Source organism: Vicugna pacos, chromosome 7 (assembly GCF_048564905.1).
Source record: "Vicugna pacos chromosome 7, VicPac4, whole genome shotgun sequence".
NCBI lineage: Eukaryota > Metazoa > Chordata > Mammalia > Artiodactyla > Camelidae > Vicugna > Vicugna pacos.
Genome location: NC_132993.1, coordinates 16496659 through 16508810, shown reverse-complemented (window position 1 = coordinate 16508810; position 12152 = coordinate 16496659).

Below are 12152 nucleotides of genomic sequence, written 5' to 3'. Positions count from 1 at the left end.
GCTAAGGCTGAGAACCACTGCTCTAGAGGAAGCCTAATCTGGGTCTCTAGCAAAGCTCTTTCACTTATCAATTGCGTGACCTTTAAGGTGACCAATTGTCTCCTCAGATAAATTGACTGACATGGACAATTTACCTAACTTCTCTGAGCCTCCTCCTCTATCATAGGAGGAGGCTCAGAGAATGATATCTATTCAGTAAAGCTGCTTTGGATGTTAAATGGGAAAATCACACAAAAGCACTAGGCATTATGAGGACATCATCCTTCCTTCCCTCTCTTCTCCAGTGTGTTTCCTCTTCTACCTGATCTCTCCCTCGCTGGACACTTTCTTGGGGGACCCTCTACTCTTTGGACTGTCTTTCTCCTTGGGAAGAAAGGGTGTCTTTGCCTGAATAAAAATGGAGATTGCAGGCAGAACGTGGTGAATGCACAGCGTGGAGCACCGTATGGAACACGTGGACTAAATGTGCATAACACAACAGTTTATATAAATTCAAAATACATTCGTACTTAATACTGCTAAACATTATGAAAGCATCCACCAAGCATGTTAGCATGATGGTCTGAGCATGAGGAATAGAAATAAAACAGGATAAATACATAAATCCACACAACAAACAGAGAGGGCTTTGTATCAAACAATGATGTGCATAGGTCAGGGATGGAGTCGGTTCATGCACCTGATGCAGAATAAATACATGAATGAGTAAATATACAAACTCACATTTAGAAATGTGTATTTTTTAAGACGACAAAGACAAAAGCTCAGGAATCCAATGTAGCTGATTTCCTCCTGCACTATGGGGACCACCATTCCTGAGGACCCTCTCTTGTGAGAACACGGTTTTCTGGGCAACAGTAATGAAACTTGGGAGCCTCCTCTCAACTATGAGAAAGTAAATGTTTGTTGTTTAGACAATCAGGTTTAGGGATAATTTATCATGCAGCGATAGATAACTAATACACCAGGGAACAGCCCTCACTTGCTCTTGGACACAACCTATTGGCCATCATCTGTCATCTGCCAGGCACCACCACTCCTCCCAATGATCACGTAAAACCTGCAGGTGTTGGCACCATTTCTGGGCATATCAGCCACTTTCACTGGTTATCAGTATCCCCAAGAATCACCACTGCCACCCCCCCTACCAGATGCTGTAGTCTCTCTCCTCCTTTGGTGTTTGTTTCTAAGGGTCACATATAAGCAGAATACAGGGCTTGGGGTGGGAGGGTAGGAGAACAGCACAGGAGTTGGTCATGGAGCCTCTCGACTCTGAGTGCCTGTTAGCATCTTGGCTTTGCCACTTGCCTTGTACCTCTTTGATTCTCAGTTTGTTTCCTCCTCTGTGTAAAATGGGATTAATAAGCATATCTTCCTTATAGCACTATGACAATTGAGTTGGGGAATCCATATAGGTCACTTAGCACAGCATCTAACTGCAAACAAATAAACCGTTCTAGAGCCAGAGAGACTGTATCCAAATTTCAGCTCCACCATTTACCCTGAACAAATTACTTAACATCTCTAGGCGTCAGTTCCTCATCTATGAAATGGGAAATAACAGTACCTAACTCACGAGGCTCTTTAAAGAGTAAATGAGGAAATGTGTCAATACGTGTAGTATTATGTAGCACAGGCCTCTTATTAGTAGTAGTAGTAGCAGCAGTAATAATAATAATAGACCACAAACAGAATGTGCTGGACTCAAAATCATGCCTCTCCTCCTCTGATAATGAAGGCTTCTTTTGTTTGTTTCAAGCTGGGTAAGACTTGTGCCTGGATTATTCTTCCTGTGAGATCAATTCTAAACCAGATACTTCACAGTTCATCATGGAACTAAAACTTACTTTTTAAATAAATGAAATAGAAATTAATTTTTGATGCCATGGTGGGGGGAGGGCTGCATGCAACTGCTTCTGACTGATGATAACCCATTTCTGAAAATTTTCTGTCACACTCCCAGCTTACACTGGCTTTTCCTTTTACTTCCTCACTTTTCCTTCCATGTATTTCAGGATTAAAATCTAATACGTTCAGGATTCCTTCTCGGTAGGTAAGAGCAGGTTTGAGGGGAGACTTGAAAATTCTGTGTGTGGGAATGGTACCTGGTATGGGTCACTGTCTGCACATTGGCTTCCCCTGAGATGTGACTCATATCTCTGGTCCTTAGGTATGATCATCCCACTGTGCAGTCATTCAAGATGTCCTTGTTCCCACAGAGCCCTTAGCCATATGGCCCACCCCATAACCTCCATTCGGCTCCCGTGGACGTGATGTGCAGGTTGAACTTGTGCACATCACAACTTTCACAGTCTCAGCTCTGAGACATTCAAGGACTCACTGAGGTTACATTTCGTGGATTTAGAGTTGATCCAATGTGTAGACTTTTGTAACTGTCTGCAGGAGCATCTGGCTGCCCAGAAGGAGACAGACAAGATGGTTGATTCCATCTAGAACTGGGGATTAGCAAGGTAGTTAAGAACAAAGGATTCCAGGAGGCTTGTTGGCATTAAGTAACGAACCTTTAACTAGAAAGAGCTTCAGAGCATTTGCGCAGGGATGTTTCAGAGCAGGAGGAGACTCCCCACATGCACAGGTATGAAGCAGTACAGACAGCGAACCTGGGGGAACCTGCTATCTTCCCCACTGCTGAGGTCTAGGCACTTCCCTGGTTTACATTTACGAGACTCAAGGTCTTCTCGTCCCCTGCTGGCTGATCTCCCTGTATGCTCTATCCTTTGTTTACTTCCACTGCCCCTTCAAACTTGAGGCTCCCATTATAGATAACACGTATCCTATCTGACTTGGTGCCCAAGTTGGTGGACAGTCAGTTGAGATTCTGCTGCCACCTAGTGGTCCTTGGTCACTCAGATGTCCATGGTATCCAAGCTAGGAAAGAGGCAAGGGAAACCAAGACAGAGCTGAACACTTGGATGTGAGTATTTGAGGGGTCTTGAGTTCATGATGAGGGTAAGAAAAAAATTAGCTATATATCCCAGGGATAGGATCAAGGAGAACATTTAGGGGTTTCTACTTACTTAGCCTTTCCTACCATAAGTGAATACTACACAGAGAACCAATGTGAGGGTTCTTCCAGCTGCTAAATACTCCACAGCCCCCTGACTTGGGGGGCTGGTCTCTGTTTATCAGCTGGCCTCTAAATGCCCCCACTCTAATAAGGAGGCCGATGCTATTTTTGGGTTGTTTGGTATCCATGTCAGCTTATCCACAGCCTTCAAAATACCTGAATATTCACTTTCCACAGTGGGTAGGTAACTTGGTAAACGTCTGTAGCTCCTTTTGAGGGAGGACTGTTAATAGCTATGATGACTACTCACTATGGTGTTTCAGGGACTTTCTTCAAGGGGATGTGGCCTTTAGGTCAGTGGATTCTGAGTCTGAAAATCACCTCAACTCTTGAAACTAGACTAGAGACCGTGATTACCCTTTGTGATGCTGACCAACTCAAGATCTTTTTGGATATATAAACCAAGCAATTGCCTGCCCTTATATCTTGCTCCTAGGATACCACGGTTTATTAGTCTTTGGCCCGGATTCCTGTGGGCCAAGGCACCCTGGCTGTTGTTCTGGCCTTGTTTTCCGTTAGGATAACTGCATCAACTTGTCTTCCGATAGGCTTATTTGGCAATTCACGCAGCAAATTAATTCTACCAATCCTACCTTCGCTCTGACAATTATATGCTGTCAACTTGCTGCTACTCCAGAATCCTATCATCCCCCCTGACACCAGGGAGCCCAGTTTTCCCAGCAGTGTTTCCTACTTGGCCTACAACCATGTCCCCGCAAAGAGGACAGACAACACTGCGTGTGTGAAGTGAATGGTACACCACTGCGTCAGATCCGGGGAGGAAAGGGCCTTTTTCTGAAGCTGACTGCTTAACCTTCAAGTGGAATACTGGAGCCCAGTATCAAAACACTGTGTTTGCATTAATACACATACACTTTTTCCTGGCTTGATCCTCAGATGGAAGAGAGTTATTAGAACGCTGCTAAGGTGTTAGAAACACATCAAGAACCGTCTCCGAGAGCTGCTGTAGGCAAGTAACGTAACAACACAAGGTAATGTGGGTAGCACTTCCTGGCACAGAGTAGACACTCGATATTAAGTTCCTTTTTCTATAGAAGGGAGTGGCACAGAGTAAGTAATTTATCTCTTACAAACTCCCTCCCTGAACCTGCCTGCCCAGCACAGATAGTTAATGATATATTATACCCCCCACTATATTCCCCGTTCCTGCAGACATTCCTCACGTGGATGGTTTCAGCCTTGCCCCTGTCCATCCCCTCCCTCCGGACCCCTGAGGCTTGATGCTGCCCCCTCTGTTATGTAACACCTGGAGCAGAACTCAGTCCCCCCAGTATAGGCTGATGAGTGAAGGAGAGACAAAGGGTTTCTTCACCTAGATACCACAATTCTGTTTTTCCAAGCTAAGATTTCTTTAGGGTTTTGTTTTGCTCTGTTTTGTTAAGAAGCCACAACTTGCTGTTGACTCATGTTTAGCTTCCAGCAAACAGAAACCCCTGAGCATTTTTTTTTGCTCCCTTCCATGTGATACTGTTAAACCATGTCTCCTCCACCCAGATCTTGGACAGTTGTTTGTTTTTCTAGATCTGAGTAAAGAACTTCTCATGTTTGTTAAATTCCATCTGGTTAGATTAATTTTCTCCATTCTAGTCATCACAACATAAAAATTCTTGTTAAGTAAGTGACAAAAGAAATGCAGTGCATTGGTATACAGATATCAGACCAAGGCCCAACATGTCAAATCAAGGTAACCCCTCTAGTAGCAGAATATAGCAACAGGACACCGTAGCAAACATATATGCTATAGTTTTCTTGACAAAAATAACCCATGAGCCACGTAACTCACCAGCGTTAGAGACACTGTTCACTTGCCAGTATTTTAGACTCAAAATTTTTTTAGGAGAATATATCTCCAGAACACATGATTTCTTCTTATAGTCCAGCATTCACATATGTATCTTATATTAACAAACATATACTTTCTTCTTCCAAATCATTTTAATACTGTAATTAGCACTAAATAATAAATACATAATTTAACGCTTTTTATTACTTTTCTTTTCTACTCCCCCCCAAAAAAATCCATATAAAACCAGAGTAGCTTAAGTTCCTAAGCATTTTATACCTGGCTTTTTTAGATTGAGGTAAAATTCACATAACATAAAATTCACCATTTTAAAGTGAATAATTCAGTGTCATTTTAGTACATTCATGATGCAATCATCACCTCTATCTGGTTTCAAAACGTTTTCATGATCCCAGAAGAAAACTCCATAACCGTTAAACAGTTACTCCCCACCCACCCATTTCTCCCAGGCCCTGGCAACCACCAATCTGCTTCCTGTCTCTGTGGATGTACCCACCCCAAGTATGTCATATAAATGGAATCATATAATAGGTGACCTGTTGTGCCTGGCTTCTTTCACTGAGCATAATGTTTTTGAGGTACAATTCATGTCATAACTTGTATCAACTTCATTCTTTTTATGGCTGAATAATATTCCATTATACCACGACTTGTTCATCCACAATTTATCATTCACTAATGGAATTTGAGTTCTTCCACCTTTTGGTAATTGTGAACAGTGCTGCTATGAACATGCACGCACATGTATTTGAGTACTTGTTTTCAATTCTTTTGGGTATATACCGAGCAGTGGAATTGCTGGTTCATGTGGTAATTCTATGTTTAATTTTTTGAGGAAACACCAAACCATTTTCTACAGTGGCTACACCATTTAAAATTCCCAACAGCACTGTAAGAGGGTTCCAATTTCTCCACATCCTTGCCAACACTATTTTACATTTTTAAATTATAGCCCTCCTAGTGGTATCTCATTGCAGTTTTGATTTGTATTTCCCTAATGACTAATGATATTTACCATCTTTTCATTTGCTAGTTGTCCATTTGTATAACTTCTCTGGAGAAATGTCTATTCAAGTCCTTTGCCTATTTTTAAATTGGATTGTCTTTTTGTTGAGTTGTAAAAGTTCTTTGTATATTCTGGATATTAGACTGTTATCATTTATACGATTGCAAAATAAATTATCCCAGTCTGGAGGTTGTCTTTCACTTTCTCAATAATGTCCTTCGATGCACAAAGGTTTTTAAATTTGATGAGGTCCAATTTATCTACTTTTTCTTTTATTGCTTATTCTTTTGGTGTCATACCCAAAATCCATAGTCAAACCTAAGGTCATGAAGATTTGTATCCATGTTTTCTTGTTAATAGTTTTATGGATTTAACTTTATGCTTAGATTGTTCATCCATTTTGAGTTAATTTTTTGTATATATTGTGAGGTCGCACTTCAGTCTTTTGCATGTGGATATCAAATTGCTCCACTACCATTTGTTGAAGTGATTATTCCTTCCCCACTGAATGACCTTGGTAACCTTTGTCCAAAATTAATTGGCCATACATGTATGGGTTTTATTAAGGACCCTTAATTCTGTTCCATTGGTCCCTATGTCTGTATTTATGCCAGTAATGTAGTAGAGAAGAACAAATCTGACTCCATATTCGATCCGTTCCTTTGGCTCTGACACTGCTCTGTTTCCTGCACTTAGTCATAGTGGTTCTGCACCTTTGGTAAAAGAATGTTACCTATAACCTGAAATATACAAGATAGCCCATTCTCAAGGCTCTGGCCTTTAAGGGTATTAACACTTTTCCATTTATATAGAGAAAAAAGTTACAGAGCAGAGAATAACATTTGTCTTGTTGGAGGCTTACAGGAACATTGTGACCTGACCTAGGATTCCGACACCAAGAAGTTTGCAACAACTATCCACACCTCCTCCCCTTTTAGTATAAAAAGAACCTGAATTCTGACCTGGGGGAGATGGCTCTCCAGGACATCAGTCTTCCACCTTCTTGGTCTGCCGGCTGTCTGAATAGTTGTTATTCCTTGCCCCAACACCTTGTCTCCTGATTTTCTGGTCTGTCCTGCAGCAAGCAGAAAGAGTTTGGACTTGGTAACAATAACACACTGTTTTGATTACTGTAGCTTTGTAGTAAGTCTTGAAATTGGGAAATGTGAATTCTCCAACTTTATTGTTCTCTTCCAATATTACTTTGGCTATTTTGGGCCTTTTAATTTTCATATAAATTTGAGAATTGGATTTTACATTTTTGCAAAAATGGTCATTGAAATTTTGATAGAGATGGCTTTGGGTAATTTTGCCATCTTAACAACATTGAGTCATCTATTAGTGAACACAGGACATGTCTTTCCATTTATTTAGATATTCTTTCATTTTTTTCAACGTTTTGTAGTTTTTGGTGTGCAAGTCTTTAACTTCCCTGGTTAAATTTGTTCCTACGTACTTTATTTATTTATTTAGGATGCTATAGTAAATGAAACTGTTTTCTTGAGTTTATTTATTGCTGGTGTATAGAAACACAACTAATTTTTGAGTGTTGATTTTATACCTTGCAACTTTGCTTCATTTATTGGATCTAGTAAAGGTTTTGTGTGTGTGTGTGTGTGTGTGTGTGTGTGTGTGTGTGTGTGATTTCTCTGGGGTTTTCTATGTATTGGATCCTGTTATTGGCCAAAAGTTAGTGCACAAACCCTTGTTTTTCCAAAACTGAACTAATACCTATGTAAATAGTCCTTTTGTTAAACTCTCCTCAGATTACAAATTTCCTTTTAGGACTGAAACTGATACAAGTTGTCAGTCAGGACCCAGTGAATAAAACCAAAATAGGGCTGAGTATTTTCAGAGAGGAATTTAATGGAGAGAATTGGTTACATTGATATTGGAAGACCTGAGAGGCCAAATAAGTGGCAGCAAAGGAACCCAGAGATCAGCAACACCTGGCAGCCACCACCATTCCTATGCTGGAGGGACAAAGGAAAAATACTGTGTTATCATATCCAGGAGGCTGCAGTGACCTGGAAGAAACTAGAAGCTAGTTCAAAGGGAACTAGATCTGCTGCTGCCTGGAGGTGCAGCCTGAGACAGGAGAAAACATCCTTTCCTCCCTTTTCCCTCCTCCAACTCTCCAATCTCATGGAATTCCCGTTGACTGAATCCAACCAGGAGCCAGCTGACACAGGCATCTGAGGAAAGCAGCATGCAGAAGAAAGCAGAGTCAGGCAAGGGAATGATCAGAGAGCATGCACCTCATATCCCACACAGAAGACCCTTCTAAATAAGGTGACATCTCAGTGGAGACTTTAAATAAATAAAGAAGCAAAGCATGTAGATATTTGGAATAAGAATGTTCCAGGTTGCAGGGGGAAAGTGCAAAGGCTCTAGGAAGTATCATGCTTGGGAGCATATAGAACCAATGTCCTACAACAAAAAGAGCAGGAGAGTGGTAGGAAATAAGATTAGAGGGGAAGACAGGCAGCAGATGGTATCGGGCTTTATATGCCATACAACGGACTTTAGCTTTTGCTCTGAGATGAAGTCATCGGCCAGTTCTGAGCAGAGGAGTGACATGATATGACTATGGTTTAAAAGGATCCTTGTGGCTGCTATGAAGAAAAGAAATTTTAATGCAGCAAGAGACCCAGAGGGAAAACAGTTTGAAAATTATCTCAACAATCTAGGCAATGCAGCTTGGGTGAGGGCCCAACAGGTAGATAAGAAGAGGTAAGAGTTGAACATAGTTGAAGATGGAGCCAACAGATTTTGTTGTAGGGCTATCCGTGCACGTGAAAGAAAGAGTGGAGTCAAAACGACTTCAGCTTGAGAAGTGCAGGTTTGAAGGGGAAAGCAGGATTTCGCTTATGGACACATTAAGTTTGAAATGGATATTAGACATCCATGCAGAGCTGCTGGGGAGAGCTGTGGAATAAATGATTCTGGAATTTGCGAGGTGTTTGGACTGGAGATATAAATCTGGGAGTTACTGGCATATAAATAGTATTTGTCTTAGTTTGGATTCCCCTCGAAGCAGACCCTGACAATAGTTTGAGTGCAAGTAATTTACTTGGGAGGAGAGTTCAAGAATTACCAGTAGAGAAGGGAGATGGGAAAAGGAAGAAAGTCAATAAAAGGTATATTATGGAATAAGTTATCCCTGTCGGCAACTGAACATTGTTGCATTTTGGAATTCTGGGAGAGAGTGCAGAATAAACTTCAGAGGCATCCTAACTGAGGGATCAGAGAGCTAGGTTAGTTATCCACCAAACTGCCATCTATCTTTGGTTGAAGACCGCTCTGGGATGTTACTCTCCAGCACTTCCAGCTTCTTTACTGGAGAGCTCCTTCCTCCCCAGGCCAATAAAAAGCTCCACCCAAGGCAGAGAATCAGAAGAAGCCCCCCCCCCATCAAGCAGCCTTCTGTGTGTAGAGATGAGCCTTGAAGGGAGACAGGTGGGCAGCCACAGCAGGAAGAAACCAACCTTGCTGACTTGATTTCAGACTTCTGGCCTACTGGCCTGCTGGAGAATAAATTTCTGTTGTTTCAAGCCACGTTTGTGGTAATTCATTATGTTAGTCCTAGGAAACCAACTTAGGGGGTGAATTCATATTTTAATAAAGTGAAGTGTGCGTGGTGAGGAAAACCACGAGGGCCCATTCTTGGGACTCTGGAAGGAGCCTGGGACCACGAGAAGTTCCTGAAACCTTGGGGTGTTTCCCTTGAGCTCCCTCTAGAAGAATACGGCTCCTCCCCCAGAAATCATGTTTCCTGATGGTCTGGAAAACCTGCCGTTATTTTGAGTCCATGGTCTCATTTCCATGAAGGTGTTTGCAAACACTTTGCTCCCCAGGAAGTCCTACCCTTATGACTGAATCAGCCTGATTCTGCAGTCCTGAAATGTCTGCTTGCAGCAGGTCTGAGCTGAGAAGACCACACTTGAGGAGGGCTGCCTCCCACACACTGGTCTCTCCCTGGATTCATGACTTGTGTCAGCTGGGATGAAAAGAAGTCCCAGCCAGCCTGCACTCTGATGTACCAGTGCTTTCATGCATTCTGCTCTCTGCCTTAAGAGCTCTTACCCCACTTAGGGAGCCCCTGCTCATCCTCTAAGACATGCCCAGATGCCTTCTGCTCTGTGAAGGCCGCCCTGGAACCGCGGGATGGTTCTCTTCAACTTTCCCACAGAACTTGTACACTTCTCTTAAAGGACTTACTACATTTTATTACAGCTCATTTGTTTCATGTATTTGTCTTACCTGAGACACTCCAGAGGATGTGTTATTCATGTCTGAATCACCAGCACTTAGTCTAGAAGCTAGCTCAATAAATACTTCTCGTATAAACTAAGGAAAGCGGTGTCTTAGAAAATCTACAGTAACCAAACTCAGAGTTTCTCAAAAACATACCGCTGCTCTTATTTAACTTCATCTGCTTTGGATTTCAAATCACTGGAATCTGGCAAAGGAACAAAGTAACATAGAAAGTGTGTCTTCTACAAGTAAAGAGTTCAGTTAATATTTGCTGATTTGCTGTTATGATCAGAGGAGAACTTCCTTCCGTGAGATGAAATGGGCAATGTCACCCCCAGGACTGCCAAGCTTCTGAACATGAGGGAGGGAGGGAGGGAGGTCCTTCCTATTTTGGATTAGAATTTAGCCAAGGCTTTCCGGAATTAGCCACTGAAGAAGCACCTTGAGCCATCCTCCCTGCATCTGGTCACTTTAGAAAGCTAGAATGTTTACAGTGGATGGTGTTCAATGTGATGTTATCACTTCACGGTCTATCCAAATGCCTCCTTCCATCACATTTGGTTGGGAGTTTTATGTATTTGAAAATATTGAGAATGAACCCTTAGTCATAAGAGAAAAACAGACTGTGCTCTAAGCTTGTATGTGAGTATGTGCTATAGAAAAGATGAAAACATCCAAGTAAACAGAAACTGAGGGCATAAATATGAGAGGCAGGTTTGGGTGAGTAAGTATGTGTGTTCCCATGGGAACATGCAGCTGCTGCCAACAACACCATGGGAAAAGGCTACAGACTCTTCCTATGATTCAGGCTAAAAACAAATTTGTAAAGAAGTCAAAATACACATGAATCATCTCCTCTTTCATTCACCACAATCATTACTCTCAAGTCAAAAGCTGCCTAAGTCATAAGGAAAACCAGCCAGTTGTGATAACCAGAGATGTTTTCAGTAAATAATCTCCCCACCAAGAAACTCCAACAGCTTCTAACATCCACCACATAACACCTAAATTCCTTCACCTACTGAGACCCTCATAATCTGGCACTACAATCTCCATCCCACCTAATTTGTGATCACTTCCCCCTTTTGGTCAAGATGGTCTTCTCGTTACCCCTACATACTACCCCATATATCATGCTCATTCATATCTCCAAACTTTACTCACACTGTCTCCCAGTGCATTTCCCTTTTTCTTTATCTAGTCAAGCCAATTTATTCTTCAAGTCCTGTCCAGTATCATCTAATCTGTGCGGTTTGTCATGACTGCAAATCATACTGGTATCTCTTCTCTGAATTTCTATGCTGTTACTAAACAGTTAGAATCCCAAGCTAATGTTTCTTTTGAAATCAATCCATCATTTATGAACACTTATTGGGTTTACATACTGTGCAGGGAGCATAATGGACATTTCTTGCTGACCTTCTAGCTGTTTTCTTTGCTGGGTTCACCATTTTAAGCAATTCTTTCCTTCCCAAAGATGACCAAGACAACTAAGGACTTTTTGCTCCTCCTTAAATTCTGTACAAGGGAAGCACTTTCCCCCAACTCTCTGGGCTAAGAAAGAATGGGTGGATACTAAACTGGTGAGAGCTACTGGAATCTTCAACTCAACCCCTTCCAAACCGACTAAACCTCAGTTAAAGTTCAAATCAGTCACTAATTAAGGAAAGTCTCTGCAGATAAGGAAGCATTCCTTTGGACCCTTTGACTACTCTTTGGATATCAAGATTGTGGAATCAGTAACAGGCATCTTCAGTGGTATGTGTAGATTCTCACCCCAGAATTCAGAATGAGAGTAATTCCTTTGGGATCTGACCCTCACAGGAAGAAAAAAAAAAAACCCAAAGTGAACAAGGCTAGATTCAGGTCCCAAGTCTGGCAATCTCAGTTTAGTCATGAACGGATATTAGACTTTCTATAACAATAACATTTGCCTGATGTCTGAAACCTCAAAATGCCTCTATTTCTAGAGAAAT